The sequence below is a fragment of the Elephas maximus genome, chromosome X (genome assembly GCF_024166365.1).
Source record: "Elephas maximus indicus isolate mEleMax1 chromosome X, mEleMax1 primary haplotype, whole genome shotgun sequence".
Taxonomy (NCBI): Eukaryota; Metazoa; Chordata; class Mammalia; order Proboscidea; family Elephantidae; genus Elephas; species Elephas maximus.
Window position 1 is genome coordinate 87840732 of NC_064846.1, and position 19599 is coordinate 87860330.

Consider the following 19599-nt stretch of genomic DNA (forward strand, 5'->3'; position numbering starts at 1 on the left):
AGAATTTAGGAAAAAAATGTCAAAACAAATAAACAACTAGAAGTCACACAAAAGAGCAATTAGTAATCAAAAAGATAACAAAATTTAAGAAATGGACAGTGCAATAGAAGGTTTCAGGAGCAAATCTGAAACAATGGAAGACAGAATAAGCCAAATCGAAGACAAATCCTTCATTGAATGCTACTTTTTATGAGGAAAAATCAGAGACAGAATGGAGAAAAATGAAGAAAAACTGATAACGATGTGAGATACAATCAAAAGCAAAAATTTGCTTGTGATCAGAGTTGAAGAGCTGGTGAAGAAAACAGAAAACACAGAACAGATCATTGAAGACTTGCTGACAGAAAACTGACCCAATATCATGAAAGCTGAAAAGCTGACCATCCAAGAAGCTCAACAAACCCCATATAGGATAGACCCCAAAGGAGAGTCACCAAGACATCATAATCGCACTCACCAAAACCAAAGACAAAGAAAGGATCATGACAGCAGCTCAAGAAAAACAAAAAGTTACATACAAAGGGGGAAAAATAAGACTAATCTCCAAATTAAACATGAGAGAAGGATGCAATGGGATGACATATATAAAAACATGGAAGAAAAAATTACTAAACAAGAATAAAAAAACAAGAATATACCCTGCAAAACCCTCGCTCATATAAAGAAATATGATGGCAAAATTAGGACATTTTGAGATAAACAGAACTTAAGGAAACATGTAAAAACCAAACCAAACTTACAAAAATTATTAAAGAGAGTTCTTTGGTTAGAGAACACACAACATCAGACAACTACTTGAATCTAGGACACAGGACAGCATCAGCCAGACGCCAACCTAGGTAATGAAATCTCAAGGATAAAACAAAACAAAAGATTTGAAACAGAGAAGCAGAGATGTCAATCTGTAAATGACAATAATGCCACAAGGATAGAAGAGGGAATAAACAGCGTAGATATAGATCTTTCAAATGAAGATAAAATGAAGGTGATATCAAGTAATAAAAGACTGCTTTAAACTTAGAAGATGGGGTAAATTTCAAGGTAACTGTAAAGAAAGTTAGCAGACCTACTCATCAAAATAAAGAAGAAAAACATAAAGTCTTAGTAAACACAAAATCTACAAAAACAAAACAAACAGACAAATCCACAAAGAAAATGAATTCAACACAGAAGAGTAAGAGGAACAAAGAAAATTTCAGCACCACAAAAAGCACTACAAATTGATAGCACTAAACTCACACCTATCAATAATCGCACCCAATGTAAATGGCTTAAATGCACCCGTAAAGAGACAGAGGGTAACAGAATGGATAAAAAAAACAAGCAAACAAAAAAACAGAACCCATCAATATGCCATCTACAAGAGACACACCTTAGAAACAAAGATACAAATATATTAAAAATCTAAGAATGGAAAAAATACATCAAGCAAATGGTAACGAAAAAAGAGCAGGAATAGCAATATAACCTCAGATAAAATAGACTTTAAGACAAAATTCACTAAAAAGACAAAGGACATTCTATAATAATTAAAGGACTAACCCACCATGAGCACATAACCACATAAAGATCTACACACCCAATGACAGTGCTCCAAAATGCATAAACTGTAACAGCACTGGAAAGAGAAACTGACAGTTCCACAAGAATAGCAGCAGTCTTCAACACACCATTATCAATAAAGGACAGAACATCTAGAAAGAAACTCAACAAAGATACAGAAGATCTAAAGGCTGCAACCAACCAACTTGACCTCAGAGACGCATACAGAACACTGCACTCAACAGCAGCAAAGTACACATTCTTTTCCAATGCAAATGGGACATTCTCCAGAATAGATCACATCTTAGACCACAAAGCAACTCTCAATAAATACAAAACACTGAGATAATACAAAGTATCATCTGATGACGATGCCAAAAAAAAAAAAAAGTTAATGAAAGGAAGAGCAAAGAAAAAAAATCAAATACATGGAAACCAAATGACACTCGGCTTAAAAACCACTGGGTAATAGAAGAAATCAGAGATGGAATCGAAAAATTCCTGGAATCAAAAGAGAATGAAAACACATCATACGAAAAACTTTGGAATACAGCAAAGACAGTGCTCAGAGGTCATTTTATAGCAATAGATGCACACATCAAAAAAGAAGAAAGGCTCAAAATCAAAACGTTAGCTACACAACTCGAACAAATAGAAAGAGAGCAGCAAAAGAAGCCCTCAGCCAGCAGAAAAAAGGAAATAATAAAGATCAGAGCAGAAATAAATGAAAAAGGGAACAGAAAAACAGCAGAAAGAATTAACAAAACCAAAAGTTGGTTCCTTGAAAGGATCAACAAAACAACTGGCCAAACTGACAAAAGAAAAACAGGAGAGGATGCAAATAACTCAAATAAGAAATGAAATGGGGGACATTACAACAGGCTAAACTGAAATAAAAAGGATCATAACAGAGTACTACAAAAAACTGTACTCCAAGAAATTTGAAAGCCTAGAGAAAATGGACAAATTTCTGGAAAGACACTACCTACCTAAACTAACACAAACTGAGATAGAAAACCTGAACAGACCCATAACAAGAGAAGAGATTGAAAAGATTAAAAAAAAAAAAAAAACTCCCAACATAAAGAAGTCCTGGCTCAAATGGCTTCACTTGAGAATTCTAATAAACATTCAGAGAAGAGCTTATACCAGTACTGCTCAAACTAATATTTCAGAATATAGAAAAGGGATACTTCCAAATTCCTTCTATGAAGCCAGCACAACACTGATACCAAAATCAGGCAAAGACAGCACAAAAAAAGAAAGAAAGAAAATTACAGACCAATAGCTCTCATGAATATAGATGCAAAAATTCTCAACAAAACTTTAGCCAATAGAAGTCAGCATCATATAAAACAAAAATAATACACCTAAACAAGTGCAGTACATACCAGGTATGAAAGGATGGTCCAATATTAGAAAATCAACCCACATAATCCACCACATATATATAAAAAGAGAAAAGGATCATGTGATCACCTCATTTGAGGCAGGAAAGGCGTTCGATAAAGTCCAACACCCATTCCTGATAAAAACTCTCAATAAACTAGATATAGAAGGGAAAATTCTCAACACAATAAAGGGGATTTATGCAAAACCAACAGCCAACATCATTCTGAATTGAGAAAGGCTAAAAACATTTCCACTGAGAACAGCAATAAGACAAGGATGCCCTTTATGACCACTCCTATTTAACATTGTGCTAGAAATCCTAGCGAGAGCAATAAGGAAAGAAAAAGAAATAATAGACATCCAAATTGGTAAAGAAGAAGTATAACTACTATTTGCAGATGATATGATTGTATACATAGAGAACCCAAAGACTCCAGAAGAAAACTACTGGAACTAATAGAAAGATTCAACAGAGCAGCAGGATACAAGGTAAACATACCAAAATCAGTTGAATTCCTTTACACCAATAAAGAGAACTATGAAAAGGAAATCAGGAAAGAAATACCATTTATAATAGCCTCTAAAAAAAAACAAAACACAGGAATAAATCTAACCAGGGATGTAAAAGGCCTATACAAAGAAAACTACAAAACAGTATTGCAAGAAATCAAAAGAGACCTACATAAAGGGAAAAACATGCCACATTCATGGATAGGCAGACTCAACATCGTGAAAATGTCAATTCTACCCAAAGCAATCTACAAATACAATGCAATCCTGATCCAAATACCAACAGCATTCTTGAAGAAGATGAAAAAACTAATAATTAACTTTATATGTAAAGGAAAGAGGCCCTAGGTAAGAAAAGCACTATCGAAGAAAAAGAATAAAGTAGGAGGACTCACACTATCTGATCTCAGAACCTACAACTACGGTAGTCAAAACAGCGTGATACTGGTACAATGACAGACACATTGATCAACGGAACAGAATCGAGAACCCAGATGTAAATCCATCCACCTACAGTCACCTGATCTTCGACAAAGGCCCAAAGTCTATTAAATGGGGATAAGACAGTCTTTTTAACAAATGGTGCTGGCAAAACTTGATGTCCATGTGTAAAAAAATGAAACAGGACCCATGCCTTACACCATACACAAAAACAAATTCAAAATGAATACCTAAAAACTATAGAGATCATAGAAGAAAAATAGGGTCAATGCTAGAGTCCCTAATACACGGCATAAATAGGATACAAACAATAATTAACAGTGCACAACGACCAGAAGGTAAGCTAGATAACTGAGATCTTTTTAAAAAATTAAACACTTACGGCCATCAAAAGACTTTACCAGGAGAGGCGGGGCCAAGATGGCTGACTAGGTAGATGCTACCTCGGATACCTCTTGCAACAGACTCGGAAAAACAAGTGAATCGATCACATACATGACAATCTACCAACCCTGAACAACAAACACAGATTTAAAGAGTTGACCTGAGTGACAGAGACGGAGAACGAACAACTACGGGGAAGCAGCGACTGTTTTCGGAGCCTGGAGCCAGCATTCCAGTCAGGTAACCTTGGCGCCGGGCTTAGGACTGGGCACAGGGAAGCTGAACACGACATCTGTGATGGCACAAACACGGGGCACAGCCCTAACCCCCTGAACTGACCCTGGGAGGGGCCCAGCCGTCCGAGCGGGCGGCACGGCACGCGGCTGGGGGGAGGAGAAGACCCCAGGAGGCAGTGACTGGTTTTGGAGCCGGGAGTGCAGCGTCCCAGCCGGGGAACCTTGGCTCCGGGCTTTGGATTGGGCGCAAGGGAGCTGAAGGCGGCATCTGGCCACAGCGCAAACATGGGGCACAGCCCTACTCCCCTGAACTAACCCCGGGAGGAGGCCCAAACGGTCCGTGGGGGCTGCGCGGTGATGCGGCTGGCGGGCCGAGAAGTTCCCGGGAGGCAGCGACTGATTTTGGAGCCGGGAGTGCAGCGTCCCAGCAGGGGAATCTTGACGCTGGGCTTTGGACTGGCAGCGGAGGATCTGACCGCAGCTTCAGTGGGTCAGACCCTCGGGGACAATCTCCACACAGCCAGCACACATAGGCGACCCGCCCCTCGGGAATCTCAGGTAAAATAGTCATCCCAAGCAAGATAAGCAACTTTGGCTATATTCTGGGGTACTACTCCCTGCTGTTTTTCTGAACCCTCCCCTCCCCTTCCCAGGCGGCTTCATTAACATTGGAATTTCCTGAGCCAGAGGGAGAACAGCTCCAGCTCCGTGGCTTTGCTTTTCCCTTTTTTTTTTTTTTGGTCTTTTCCTGACCCATTCTTCCGGTCTGAGAGAAGCAACCACAAAAAACCCAGGGACCAAAAATCCTTCCCTAATTGGACTAAAAACACAGAACCAGCTCCAGCCAAGCATATATGATTCAAATCTCCGAATTTCATCCTTACAGGGAGCAAGGTGGCTATTATAATGCAAAGGCAGTTCTGATAGGGATCTGACTGCATTTTTTAAAGCAGGATTACTGGAAAAACAAGTCCCCAGGTCTCATATCTCTGCTTATTCAACAGAGCCCTAACTGACCCACAACAGGGAACTGAGGGCTGAGGCTCCCCCCGGACCACCTAGCCTCTTGCCTTAGGGGTCTAAGGAGGGTGACACCTACTAATCAGTAGAGGTACTTGCATTGGGGGCCTAAGGTACAGCTGCAGAGCCCTCCCACCAAGGTGCTATAGGAATAGAGACACACCTACCTCACTGACACTTGGGGGAAGCCTGTCAGCATCCTACCCCCCCTGGAGTGTGAACCCCAGCTGCTAATAGAATCTGGTGCACACAACTATCACCACTACTTCTCGAGGTGGATAGGTGTTAGGGTGCAGCACACACTTGATGACCCCAAATCCGATTCTACTCAAGAATAGTGAATAGACTCAGGCATATATATCTGGCAACTGCCCAAACCAGCTGGTAATAGGTCACAGGTAAGTCAAGGGCTACAACAAACAAGACAGCACAATCTAGTAGCCCATCTACGTATATTGAAAGAAAACAAAACAAGATAAGACTCAGTGAGCAAATATAGAATAAATCACTACTATATATATTTTATATCTTAGTGATGGCTCGGAGACAGCAGTCGATATCAAACCACATAAAGAAGCAGACAATGATTGCTTCTACAACCCCCCAAACAAAAGAATCAAACTCTTTCCCAAATGAAGATACAGTCCTGGAATTATCAGATACAGAATATAAAAAACTAATTTACAAAATGCTTCAAGACATCAGGGATGACATCAGAAATGAAATACGGCAAACTGCAGAAAAAGCCAAGGAACACACTGATAAAACAGTTGTAGAACTCAAAAAGATTATTCAAGAACATAGTGGAAAAATTAGTAAGTTGCAAGAATCCATAGAGAGACAGCATGTAGAAATCCAAAAGATTAACAATAAAATTACAGAATTAGACAACGCAATAGGAAGTCAGAGGAGCAGACTCGAGCAATTGGAATGCAGACTGGGACATCTGGAGGACCAGGGAATTAACACCAACATAGCTGAAAAAAAATCAGATAAAAGAATTAAAAAAAATGAAGAAACCCTAAGAATCATGTGGGACTCTATCAAGAAGGATAACTTGAGTGTGATTGGAGTCCCAGAACAGGGAGGGAGGACAGAAAACACAGAGAAAATAGTTGAAGATCTGCTGACAGAAAACTTCCCTGACATCATGAAAGACGAAAGGATATCTATCCAAGATGCTCATCGAACCCCATTTAAGATTGATCCAAAAAGAAAAACACCAAGACATATTATCATCAAACTTGCCAAAACCAAAGATAAAGAGAAAATTTTAAAAGCAGCCAGGGAGAAAAGAAAGGTCTCCTTCAAGGGAGAATCAATAAGAATAAGTTCAGACTACTCAGCAGAAACCATGCAGGCAAGAAGGGAATGGGATGACATATACAGAACACTGAAGGAGAAAAACTGCCAGCCAAGGATCATATATCCAGCAAAACTGTCTCTGAAATATGAAGGTGAAATTAAGATATTTACAGATAAACACAAGCTTAGAGAATTTGCAAAAACCAAACCAAAGCTACAAGAAATACTAAAGGAAATTGTTTGGTCAGATAACCAATAATATCAGATACCAGCACAACACAAGGTCACAGAACAGAACGTCCTGATATCAACTCAAATAGGGAAATCACAAAAACAAATTAAGATTAATTAAAAGAAATGCTTAAAACAGGGAATCATTGACGTCAATATGTAAAAGATCACAATAATAAAAAGAGGGACTAAATACAGGTGGCATAGAACTGCCATATGGAGAGGCATACAAGGCAATATAGGACAATACAAGTTAGGTTTTTACTTAGAAAAATAGGGGTAAATATTAAGGTAACCACAAAGAGGTATAACAACTCAATTACTCGAAATAAAAGCCAAGAAAAACATAACTACTCAACAAACATAAAATCAAATACTATGAAAATGAGGATCTCACAATTTACAAAGAAAAACGTCTTAGCACAAAAAAGTAAATGGAAAAATGAAATTGTCAACAACACACATAAAAGGCATCAAAATGACAACACTAAACACTTACTTATCTATAATTACGCTGAATGTAAATGGACTAAATGCACCAATAAAGAGACAGAGAGTCTCAGACTGGATAAAGAAACACGATCCGTCTATATGCTGCCTGCAAGAGACACACCTTAGACTTAGAGACACAAACAAACTAAAACTCAAAGGATGGAAAAAAATATATCAAGCAAACAATAAGCGAAAAAGAAGAGGAGTAGCAATATTAATTTCTGACAAAATAGACTTTAAACTTAAATCCTCCACAAAGGATAAAGAAGGACACTACATAATGATAAAAGGGGCAATTGACCAGGAAGAAATAACCATATTAAATATTTATGCACCCAATGACAGGGCTGCAAGATACATAAAACAAACTTTAACAGAACTGAAAAGTGAGATAGACACCTCCACAATTATAGTAGGAGACTTCAACACACCACTTTCGGAGAAGGACAGGACATCCATTAAGAAGCTCAATAGAGACGCGGAAGACCTAATTACAACAATCAACCAACTTGACCTCATTGACTTATACAGAACTCTCCACCCAACTGCCACAAAGTATACTTTTTTTTCTAGTGCACATGGAACATTCTCTAGAATAGACCACATATTAGGTCATAAAACAAACCTTTGCACAATCCAAAACATCGAAATATTACAAAGCATCTTCTCAGACCACAAGGCAATAAAACTAGAAATCAATAACAGAAAAATTAGGGAAAAGAATTCAAATAGTTGGAAACTGAACAATACCCTCCTGAAAAAAGACTGGGTTATAGAAGACATTAAGGAGGGAATAAGGAAATTCATAGAATGCAACGAGAATGAAAATACTTCCTATCAAAACCTCTGGGACACAGCAAAAGCAGTGCTCAGAGGCCAATTTATATCGATAAATGCACACATACAAAAAGAAGAAAGAGCCAAAATCAGAGAACTGTCCCTACAACTTGAACAAATAGAAAGTGAGCAACAAAAGAATCCATCAGGCACCAGAAGAAAACAAATAATAAAAATTAGAGCTGAACTAAATGAATTAGAGAACAGAAAAACAATTGAAAGAATTAACAAAGCCAAAAGCTGGTTCTTTGAAAAAATTAACAAAATCAATAAACCATTGGCTAGACTGACTAAAGAAATACAGAAAAGGAAACAAATAACCCGAATAAGAAACGAGAAGGGCCACATCACAACAGACCCAACTGAAATTAAAAGAATCATATCAGATTATTATGAAAAATTGTACTCTAACAAATTTGCAAACCTAGAAGAAATGGATGAATTCCTAGAAAAACACTACCTACCTAAACTAACACAATCAGAAGTAGAACAAGTAAATAGAATCATAACAAAAAAAGAGATTGAAATGGTAATCAAAAAACTCCCAACAAAAAAAAAGCCCTGGCCCGGATGGCTATACTGCAGAGTTCTACCAAACTTTCAGAGAGGAGATAACACCACTACTACTAAAGGTATTTCAAAGCATAGAAAATGATGGAATACTACCCATCTCATTCTATGAAGCCACCATCTCCCTCATACCAAAACCAGGTAAAGACATCACAAAAAAAGAAAATTATAGACCTATATCCCTCATGAACATAGATGCAAAAATCCTTAACAAAATTCTAGCTGGTAGAATTCAACAACATATCAAAAAAAAATAATTCACCACGACCAAGTGGGATTTATACCAGGTATGGAAAGGCTGGTTTAATATTAGAAAAACCATTAATGTAATCCACCATATAAATAAAACAAAAGACAAAAACCACATGATCTTATCAATTGATGCAGAAAAGGCATTTGACAAAGTCCAACACCCATTTAAAAACTCTCACCAAAATAGGAATTGAAGGAAAATTCCTCAACATAATAAAGGGCATCTATGCAAAGCCAACAGCCAACATCACTCTAAATGGAGAGAACCTGAAAGGATTTCCCTTGAGAATGGGAACCAGACAAGGATGCCCTTTATCACCACTGTTATTCATCATTGTGCTAGAAGTCCTAGCCAGAGCAATTAGGCTAGACAAAGAAATAAAGGGCATCCGGATTGGCAAAGAGGAAGTAAAATTATCTCTATTTGCAGATGACGTGATCTTATATGCAGAAAACCCTAAGGAATCCTCCAGAAAACTACTGAAACTAATAGAAGAGTTTGGCAGAGTCTCAGGTTATAAGATAAACATACAAAAATCACTTGGATTCCTCTACATCAACAAAAAGAACATCGAAGAGGAAATCACCAAATAAATACCATTCACAGTAGCCCCCAAGAAGATAAAATACTTAGGAATAAATCTTACCAAGGATGCAAAAGACCTATACAAAGAAAACTACAAAGCTCTACTACAAGAAATTAAAAAGGATATACTTAAGTGGAAAAACATACCTTGCTCATGGATAGGAAGACTTAACATAGTAAAAATGTCTATTCTACCAAAAGCCATCTATACATATAACGCACTTCCGATCCAAATTCCAATGTCATTTTTTTAATGTGATAGAGAAACAAATCACCAACTTCATATGGAATGGAAAGAAGCCTCGGATAAGCAAAGTATTACTGAAAAAGAAGAAGAAAGTGGGAGGCCTCACTCTACCTGATTTCAGAACCTATTATACAGCCACAGTAGTCAAAACAGCCTGGTATTGGTACAACAACAGGCACATAGACCAGTGAAACAGAATTGAGAACCCAGATATCAACCCATCCACATATGAGCAGCTGATATTTGACAAAGGCCCAGTGTCAGTTAATTGGGGAAAAGATAGTCTTTTTAACAAATGGTGCTGGCATCACTGGATATCCATTTGCAAAAGAAATGAAACAGGACCCATACCTCACACCATGCACAAAAACTAACTCCAAGTGGATCAAAGACCTAAACATAAAGACTAAAACGATAAAGATCATGGAAGAAAAAATTGGGACAACCTTAGGAGCCCTAATACAAGGCATAAACAGAATACAAAACATTACCAAAAATGACGAAGAGAAACCCGATAACTGGGAGGTCCTAAAAATCATCTAAAGACTTCACCAAAAGAGTAAAAAGACCACCTACAGACTGGGAAAGAATTTGCAGCTATGACATCTCCGACCAGCGCCTGATCTCTAAAATCTACATGATTCTGTCAAAAGTCAACCACAAAAAGACAAACAACCCAATCAAGAAGTGGGCAAAGGAAATGAACACATACTTCACTAAAGAAGATATTCAGGCAGCTAACAGATACATGAGAAAATGCTCCCGATCCTTAGCCATTAGAGAAATGCAAATTAAAACTACCATGAGATTCCATCTCACTCCAACAAGGCTGCCATTCATCCAAAAAACACAAAATAATAAATGTTGGAGAGGCTGCGGAGAGATTGGAACTCTTATACACTGCTGGTGGGAATGTAAAATAGTACAACCACTTTGGAAATCTATCTGGCGTTATCTTAAACAGAAATAGAATGAAATCCCACTCCTTGGAATATACCCTAGAGAAATAAGAGCCTTACACAAACAGATATATGCACACCCATGTTTATTGCAGCTTTGTTTACAATAGCAAAAAGCTGGAAGCAACCAAGGTGTCCATCAACGGAAGAATGGTTAAATAAATTGTGGTATATTCACACAATGGAATAGTATGCATCGATAAAGAATAGTGACGAATCTGTGAAACATTTCATAACATGGAGGAACCTGGAAGGCATTATGCTGAGCGAAATTAGTCAGAGGCAAAAGGACAAATATTGTATAAGACCAGTATTATAAGAACTTGAGAAATAGTATAAACTGAGAAGAACACATACTTTTGTGGTTACGAGGCGGGGATGGAGGGAGGGTGGGAGAGGGTTCTTTACTGATTAATTAGTAGCTAAGAACTGCTTTAGGTGAACTGCTTTAGGTGAAGGGAAGGACAACACTCAATACATGGAAGGTCAGCTCAATTGGACTGGACCAAAAGCAAAGAAGTTTCCAGGATAAAATGAATGCTTCAAAGGTCAGCGGAGCAATGGCGGGGGTTTGGGGACCATGGTTTAAGGGCACTTCTAAGTCAATTGGCAAAATAATTCTATTATGAAAATATTCTGCATTCCACTTTGAATTGTGGCATCTGGGGTCTTAAATGCTAACAAGCGGCCATCTAAGATGCATCAATTGGTCTCAACCCACCGGGAGCAAAGGAGAATGAAGAACACCAAGGTCACATGATAACTAAGAGCCCAAGAGACAGAAAGGGCCACATGAACCAGAGACCTACATCATCCTGAGTCCAGAAGAACTAGTTGGTGCCCGGCCACAATCAATGACTGCCCTGACAGGGAGCACAACAGAGAACCCCCAAGGGAGCAGGAGATCAGTGGGATGCAGACCCCAAATTCTCATAAAAAGACCATACTTAATGGTCTGACTGAGACTAGAGGAATCCCGGCGGTCATGGTCCCCAAACCTTCTGTTGGCCCAGGACAGGAACCATTCCCGAAGACAGCTCATCAGGCATGAAAGGGACTGGACAGTGGGTAGGAGAGAGATGCTGATGAAGAGTGAGCTAATTATATCAGGTGGACACTTGAGACTGTGTTGGCATCTCCTGTCTGGAGAGGGGATGGGAGGATAGAGAGAGTTGGAAGCTGGCAAAATTGTCACGAAAGGAGAGACTGGAAGGGCTGACTCATTAGGGGGAGAGCAAGTGGGAGTATGGAGTAAGGTGTATATAAACTTATATGCGACAGTCTGACTTGATTTGTAAACGTTCACTTGAAGCTCAATAAAAGTTAAAAAAAAAAAAAAAAAAAAAAGACTTTACCAAAAGAGTAAAAAGAGAACCTACAGACTGGAAAAAAAATTTAGCTATGACATATCTTTCAAAGGTCTAATCTCTAAACTCTACAGGAAAATCCATCACCTCTACAACAAAAAACAAACAATCCAATTAAAAAATGGGTAAAGGATATGAACAGACACTTCACAAAGAAGACATTCAGGTCGCTAACAGACACATGAAGAAATCTCGTGATCATTAGCCATTAGAGAAATGCAAATCAAAACTAAAATGAGATACCAGGTCACTCAGACATTACTGGCACGAATAAAAAAAAAACAAAAACAGAAAATAACAAATGGAGACTTTTCAGGGAGTTTGTAACTTTTATGCACTGCTGGTGGGAATGCAAAATGGTACAATCATTTTGTGAAATGATATGGCACTTCTCTAAAAACCTAGAAATAGAATTACCATCCTATCCAGCAATCCCACTCTTAGGAATATATCCTATAGAAATAAGAGTGGTCACACAAATAGACATATGCACACCCATATTCGTTGTGTCATTATTCACAATAGCAAAAAAATGAAAGTAACCTAAGCGCCCATCAACAGTTAAGTGGATAAAAACACTATGGTACATGCACACAATGGAATACTATGCAACAATAAAGAACAATGATGAATCTGCAAAATATCACACAACATGGGTAAATCTGGAGGGCATTATGCTGAGCGAAATAAGTCGCCATGGATTGAATTGTGCCCGCCCCCAAAATGTGTGTACTAACTTGGTTAGGCCATGATTCCCAGTATTCTGTGCCTGTCCTCCATTTTGTGATTGTAATTTTATGTTAGAGAAGATTAGGTGGGATTGTAACATTCTTACCAGGTCATATCCCTTATCCAATGTAAAGGGAGTTTCCCTGGGGTGTGGCCTGCTGCACCTTTTATCTCTAAAGAGATAAAAGGAAAGGGAAGCAAGCAGTGAGTGGGGAACCTCATACCACCAAGAAAGCAGCATCAGGAGCAGAGAGCATCCTTTGAACCTGGGGTCCCTGCACCTGAGAAGCTCCTCGACCAGGGGACAATTGAAGACAAGGACCTTCCTCCAGAACCGACAGAGAGAGAGAGCCTTCTCCTGGAGCCGTCGTCCTGAATTTGGACTTGTAACCCACCAGACTGTGAGAAAATAAGTTTCTCTTTGTTAAGGCCATCTACTTGTGGTATTTCTGTTACAGCAGGACTAGATGACTAAGACATAAGTCAATCACGAAAGGACAAATACTATATGAGACCACTATTATAAAAACACATGAAAAGGTTTACACACAAAAAGAAACACTCTTTGATGGTTACTAGGGAGGGAAGAGGTGGGTAGGGAAAAACACTAAATAGACAAAAGTGGATAAGTGGTAACTTTGGTGAAAGGTAAGAGTACACGATACTGGGGAAGTCAGCACAACTTGACCAAGGCGAAGTCATCAAAGCTTCATAGACATATCCAAACTGCCTGAGGGACCGAAATACTGGGCTGAGGGCTGGAGACCATGGTCTTGGGGGACATCTAGCTCAATTGGCATATTATAGTTTATAAAGAAACTATTCTATTTCCTACTTTGGTGAGTAGCATCTGAGGTCTTAAAAGCTTGTGAGTGGCCATCTAAGATACGTCTACTGGCCCCACCCCATTTGGAGCAAGAAAGAATGAAGAAAACCAAAGTTACAAGGGAAAGATTAGTCCACGGGACTAATGGACAACAACTACGACGACATCCACCAGGCTGAGTCCAGCAAAACTAGATGGTGCCACCAACAACTGCTCTGACAGGGATCACAGTAGGTCTCAGGCAGAGCTGGAGAAAAATATAGAACAAAATTCAAACTCACAAAAAGATCAGACTTACTGGCCTGACAGATACTGGAGAAATCTCAAAAGGATGACCCCAGGCAACCTTTTAACTCAGTAATGAAGTCACTCCTGAGGTTCATCCTTCAGTCAAAGATTAGACAGTCCCATAAAACAAACAATAATACATGTAGGTCAACCATGTGTACGAGACTAAATGGGCACACCGGCCCAGGGACAAGGACAGAAGGCAGGAAGGGACAAGAAAGCTGGACGAAGGTAAATGGGGAGCCCAAGTTCAAGAAGGGGTGAGTGCAGACTCGTCACAGGAATGGCAACCAATGTCACAAAGCAATATGTGTATTAATTATTTAATGAGAAACTAATTTGCTCTGTAAACCTTGATCTCAAACACAATTAAAAAAAATTACAGCCTTGGAAACCCTATGGGGCAGTTCCACTCTGTCCTAAATGGTCACTATGAGTCAGAATTGACTTGACAATATATATCTTCCAAATGAACAACAAAAAATGGCGGACAACCCATTTAAAAAACTGACAAAGAATTTTAATAGACATTTCTCCAAAGAAGATGTACAAATGGACAATTAGCACAGAAAACATGCTGAACTCATTAGACACTAGTGAAAAATCAAATCGAAATCTCAAGAAGATATTACTTCACACTCACTAGGATGGCTATTATCAGAAAAACAAAACTAACAAGTGTTGGCTAGGATGTGGAGAAATTGGAACCTTTGTGCATTGCTAGTGGGAATGTAGAATAGTGCATCCCTTGTCGAAAAGATTTTGGCAGTTCTTCCAAAAGTTAAACATAGAATTACTACATGATCCAGCAATTCCACTCATAGATACATAACCAAAAGAATTGAAAATAAGTGTTCAAACAAAAAATTGTACATGAATATTCATACACGAACTATTCCAAATAACAAACTATGGATAACACTGCGAAGAATGGGAATTCCAGAACACTTAATTGTGCTCATGAGGAACCTTTACATAGATCAAGAGGCAGTTTTTTGGACAGAACAGAGGGATACCGATTGGTTTAAAGTCAGGAAAGGTGTGCGTCAGGGTTGTATTCTTTCACCATACCTATTTAACTGGTATGCTGAACAAATAATACGAGAAGCTGAACTATATGAAGAAGAATGGGGCATCAGGATTGGAGGAAGACTCATTAACAACCTGCATTATGCAGATGACACAATCTTGCTTGCTGAAAGTGAAGAGGACTTGAAGCACTTACTAATGAAGATCAAAGACCACAGCCTTCAGTACGGATTACACCTCAACATAAAGAAAACAAAAATCAACTGGACCAATGAGCACCATCATGATAAACAGAGAAAAGATTGAAGTTGTAGAGGATTTCATTTTAGTTGGACCCACGATCAACAGCCATGGAAGCAGCCGTTAAGAAATCAAAAGACGCATTGCATTGGGTAAATCTGCTGCAAAAGAACTTGTTAAAGTGTTGAAGAGCAAAGATGTCACCTTGAAAACTAAGGTGCCCCTGACCCAAGCCATGGTATTTTCAATTGCATCATATGCATGTGAAAGCTGAACAATGAATAAGGAAGACCGAAGAAGACTTGATGCCTTCGAATTGTGGTGTTGGCGAAGAATATTGAATATACCATGGACTGCCAAAAGAACAAAGAAATCTGTCTTGGATGAAGTGCGGCTAGAATGCTCCGTAGAGACAAGGATGGCGAGACTGCGTCTTACATACTTTGGACATGTTGTCAGGAGGGATCAATCCCTGGAGAAGAACATCACGCTTGGCAGAGTACAGGGTCAGCAGAAATGAGGAAGACCCTCAACGAGGTGGATTGACACAGTGGCTGCAACAATGAGCTCAAACATAACAAGGATTGTAAGGATGGGGCAGGACTGGGCAGTGTTTCGTTCTGTTGTGCATAGGGTCACTATGAGTCGGAACCGACTCGACGGCACCTAACAACAACAACAACAACAAGGTGGAAACAACCCAAAAGTCTACAAAATGACAGATGATAAACAAAATGTGGTCTATAGATACAGTGGAATATATTCAGCCATAAAAATGAAGGACATACTGATACATACTTCAACATGAGTGAACCTTGAAAATACTATACTAAGAAGCCAGACTCAAAAGGCCACATGTTGTAGGCTTCCATTTACATAAGTTGCCCCAAACTGCCAAAACGTAAACAACGAGAATACTGATGGTTGTCTGGGGCTGGGGGAGAAGGAAATGTATAATAGAGGTGTTCTTCTGTGGTGATGAAACAGTTCTGGAACAAGATAGTACTGATCGTTGCCCTACTTTATATTAATCCCTCTGAACCATACACTTTAAAATGGGTGAAATGGTTAATTCTATGTTATGTGTATTTTACCACAATAAAAAATTAACAAAGGATGATTTTTATATAAGTGGTCCCCTTATATTTTTCCTCCTGTATCTAACAGATTGGCTGATTCCAGAAAAAAGCATTTTGAGAGAAACACGTAATAGAATTGATATGTTTTATAGGGAAATGAGGTTGGACTGTCCAGAGACAAGCAAGATCACATCTACACAACAAAATTCTGTGATGACATGTTTTAATAGTAACCAAAAAAGGAAAGGGGAGGAGCATTACCAGGGAACTGAGTATTTTGGTAGGACAGGATGCCAAAAGCTGGGAAAAGGAAAATTCCAAAAAAGAGTGGAGCTATTGAAGACCAACTATCTACTGCACTATAATTTTGCCAAGGGCTAACTTTGGCAGGTGCATATTTTGGAATTTTTCACCATTCTCTGAAAAACTCCAGAATACTATGCAATTCTCTCCAAGTTAGGCATACCAAAACCAAACCAGACCCGTTGCTTTTGAGTCATTTCCGACTCATAATGACTCTATAGAACATGGTAGAACTCCCTCATGGGATTTCTAAGGAGCAGCTGGTGGATTCAAACTGCAGACCTTTTTGATTAGCAGCCATGCTCTTAACCACTGCACCACATGGGCTCTAAGTTAAACATAAACTCATTGCTGTCAAGTCTATTCCAACTCAAAGCGACGCTAGGGGACAGGGCAAAACTGTCCCATAGGGTTTCCAAAGAGTGGCTTGTGGGTTTGAACTGCTGACCTTTTGGCTAGCAGCCATAACAGCAAACCACTACACCACCAGTTAGACATAACCCAGTAAAAAAAAACATAGGAGTTATAAAACAACCCTGGGGGGTTCAATACTCCTGCAGTCAGAGGCTTGAGAATTCTGGAAAGCATAAAGGAAAGACAGAAGGCTTTTGTTTTGTTTTTCCAAATCATTCTGTCCTTGAATGCTCCATTAGGTTTAGTAATATCCATCTATTAGACACTGATGTTATTTTTGATATGAAGTATTTCACTTTAATTTACATCATTTAAATTAAAATATGCATAGTAGTCAGTATATACCAAGAATCTATATTCTCTGCTTATGTTTTAGTTTCTCCTTTCACGCTCCTCTTATGGAAAGCCAGGCTACCGGTTCAGTACAGATCCAATCCCTAAGTCATGCTTGACTTGGGTGCCCTGGAAAATTCCAGTATAGTGATGTCTGCTGGACCTCTCTATTAGAGTTTTGGCTTGCAATTCAGACTCATGGGACTTTCATTTCTTATTGCATATTTTGGCATATGAACACAAAGAAGCCCACAGGAGTGTGAGAATACATCAACAACAAAAGTTAATGGGGCAGTTAAGCCTAAAAGAAATCAGATGTAGCAGCAATTTAACTTGCAGGATGAGAAAGTGAGATAGTGTGAAAACGAGTTCATAAAATCTGTCTCCTTATACAGTAAAACCTCTGAAAGTCAGAACCTGTGGAAGGCCAAAACCAGTCAGAGATGGAAAACTCAAGTCTTTTCCACTAAAATGAGCAATAGGAAAGTGGTAAGACTGTATCCTGTCAAAGGCAGAAAATTTTGGAGACATGGAAAACAAGGCAGTCCCACCGAGTCCTGGTTCTCACAGTTTTCACTATCTGAGGTGATTGTAACTTTGCACAATTTAACACTGATCATTATTTTTCTCTTTCTGTACAGTTACCTGAACCTAAAAATATAAAAGTAATTAGCTCAATCATTAAAAAAAGATCCATAAAGTGTGCCTAGAAATCCAGGTCTTTGGAGCTAATGATTTATAAAACTTCCAGAGGAAATAGGTTAGTCTCCAAATGCCATATTATAGTAAGGTACTGTTACTAATGGGCTGAAAAGAAGTTGATTGACATGATGTGATTTAAGGGGTACCAGAAAGTACCTCACAAATGTCATCTAAAAATGCCTCTCATTGTAATTTGCACTTGAACTATTAGCAAATTATTAATTTCTTTAAATAGTGCTCTTTTGTGGGGGTCTTGTCTATTTTTTGTCTATAAAGTAAAGATCCTGAAAGAGGATAATATCAAATGACAACCCATCAGTACACACTCCCCCTTTCGTGACTCCATGCCAGTAGTTTTAGATCAGTCATAGTGGGAGAATACACACCACAGAAATCATCAAAAATAATCACGGTTTTATTTTCAGGAGGAGGGAGAGCCAATTGTTAAATATTTACCAGCACTTCAGTGACACTAGGAGCTAGATATGTATTTCTGTTATAATTGGGGGGAACTATTGGTTGAGTGGAGAATATCTTGCAATGATTTACGGCAGATAATCAACTTAAGGCTTGTTGGGTACATAAGATGAACATGAAAAATATAAAGTTAACATATTTTGAAAGGCAGATCAATCATGTTAAATTCATACCTGTAATTTCAGCTCTGTTTTTACGGAGTTTATTCTGCATCCATAAAAATACACTCCAGTGCTCGCTTCGGCAGCACATATACTAAATTTGGAACGATACAGAGAAGATTAGCATGGCCCCTGCGCAAGGATGACACGCAAGTTCGTGAAGCGTCCCATATTTTTTATATAGAGAACTGAAGGAGAAAAACTGCCAGCCAAGGATCATATGTCCAGCAAAACTCTCTCAAATATGAAGGTAAAATTAAAACATTTACAGATACACACAAGCTTAGAGAATTTGCAAAAACCAAACCAAAGCTACAAGAAATACTAAAGGAAATTGGTAGGAAATCAATAATATCAGATTGCAACACAACACAAGATCACAGAACAGAACATCCTGATATCAATTCAAATAGGGAAATCACAAAAACATATTAAGATTAATTTTAAAAAGAAAAAAAATGCTCAAAACAGGGAATCATTGAAGTCATTATGTAAAAGATCACAATAATCAAAAAGAGGAACTAAATACAGGAGGCATAGAACTGTCATATGGAGAGGAAAACAAGGTGATAGAGGACGATACAAGTTAGGTTTTTACTTAGAAAAATAGGGGTGAACATTAAGGTAACCACAAAGAGGTCTAACAA

The 19599-nt window shown here is 38.6% G+C and overlaps 1 non-coding gene across 1 annotated transcript; it reads left to right on the top strand.

The window, feature by feature from the left end:
• Window positions 1-19022: 19022 nt before the first annotated feature.
• LOC126069783 (U6 spliceosomal RNA) lies at window positions 19023-19129 on the top strand. The gene has a single exon (XR_007516053.1). It is a non-coding gene; the product is annotated as a U6 spliceosomal RNA (small nuclear RNA).
• The last annotated feature ends 470 nt before the right edge of the window (window positions 19130-19599 follow it).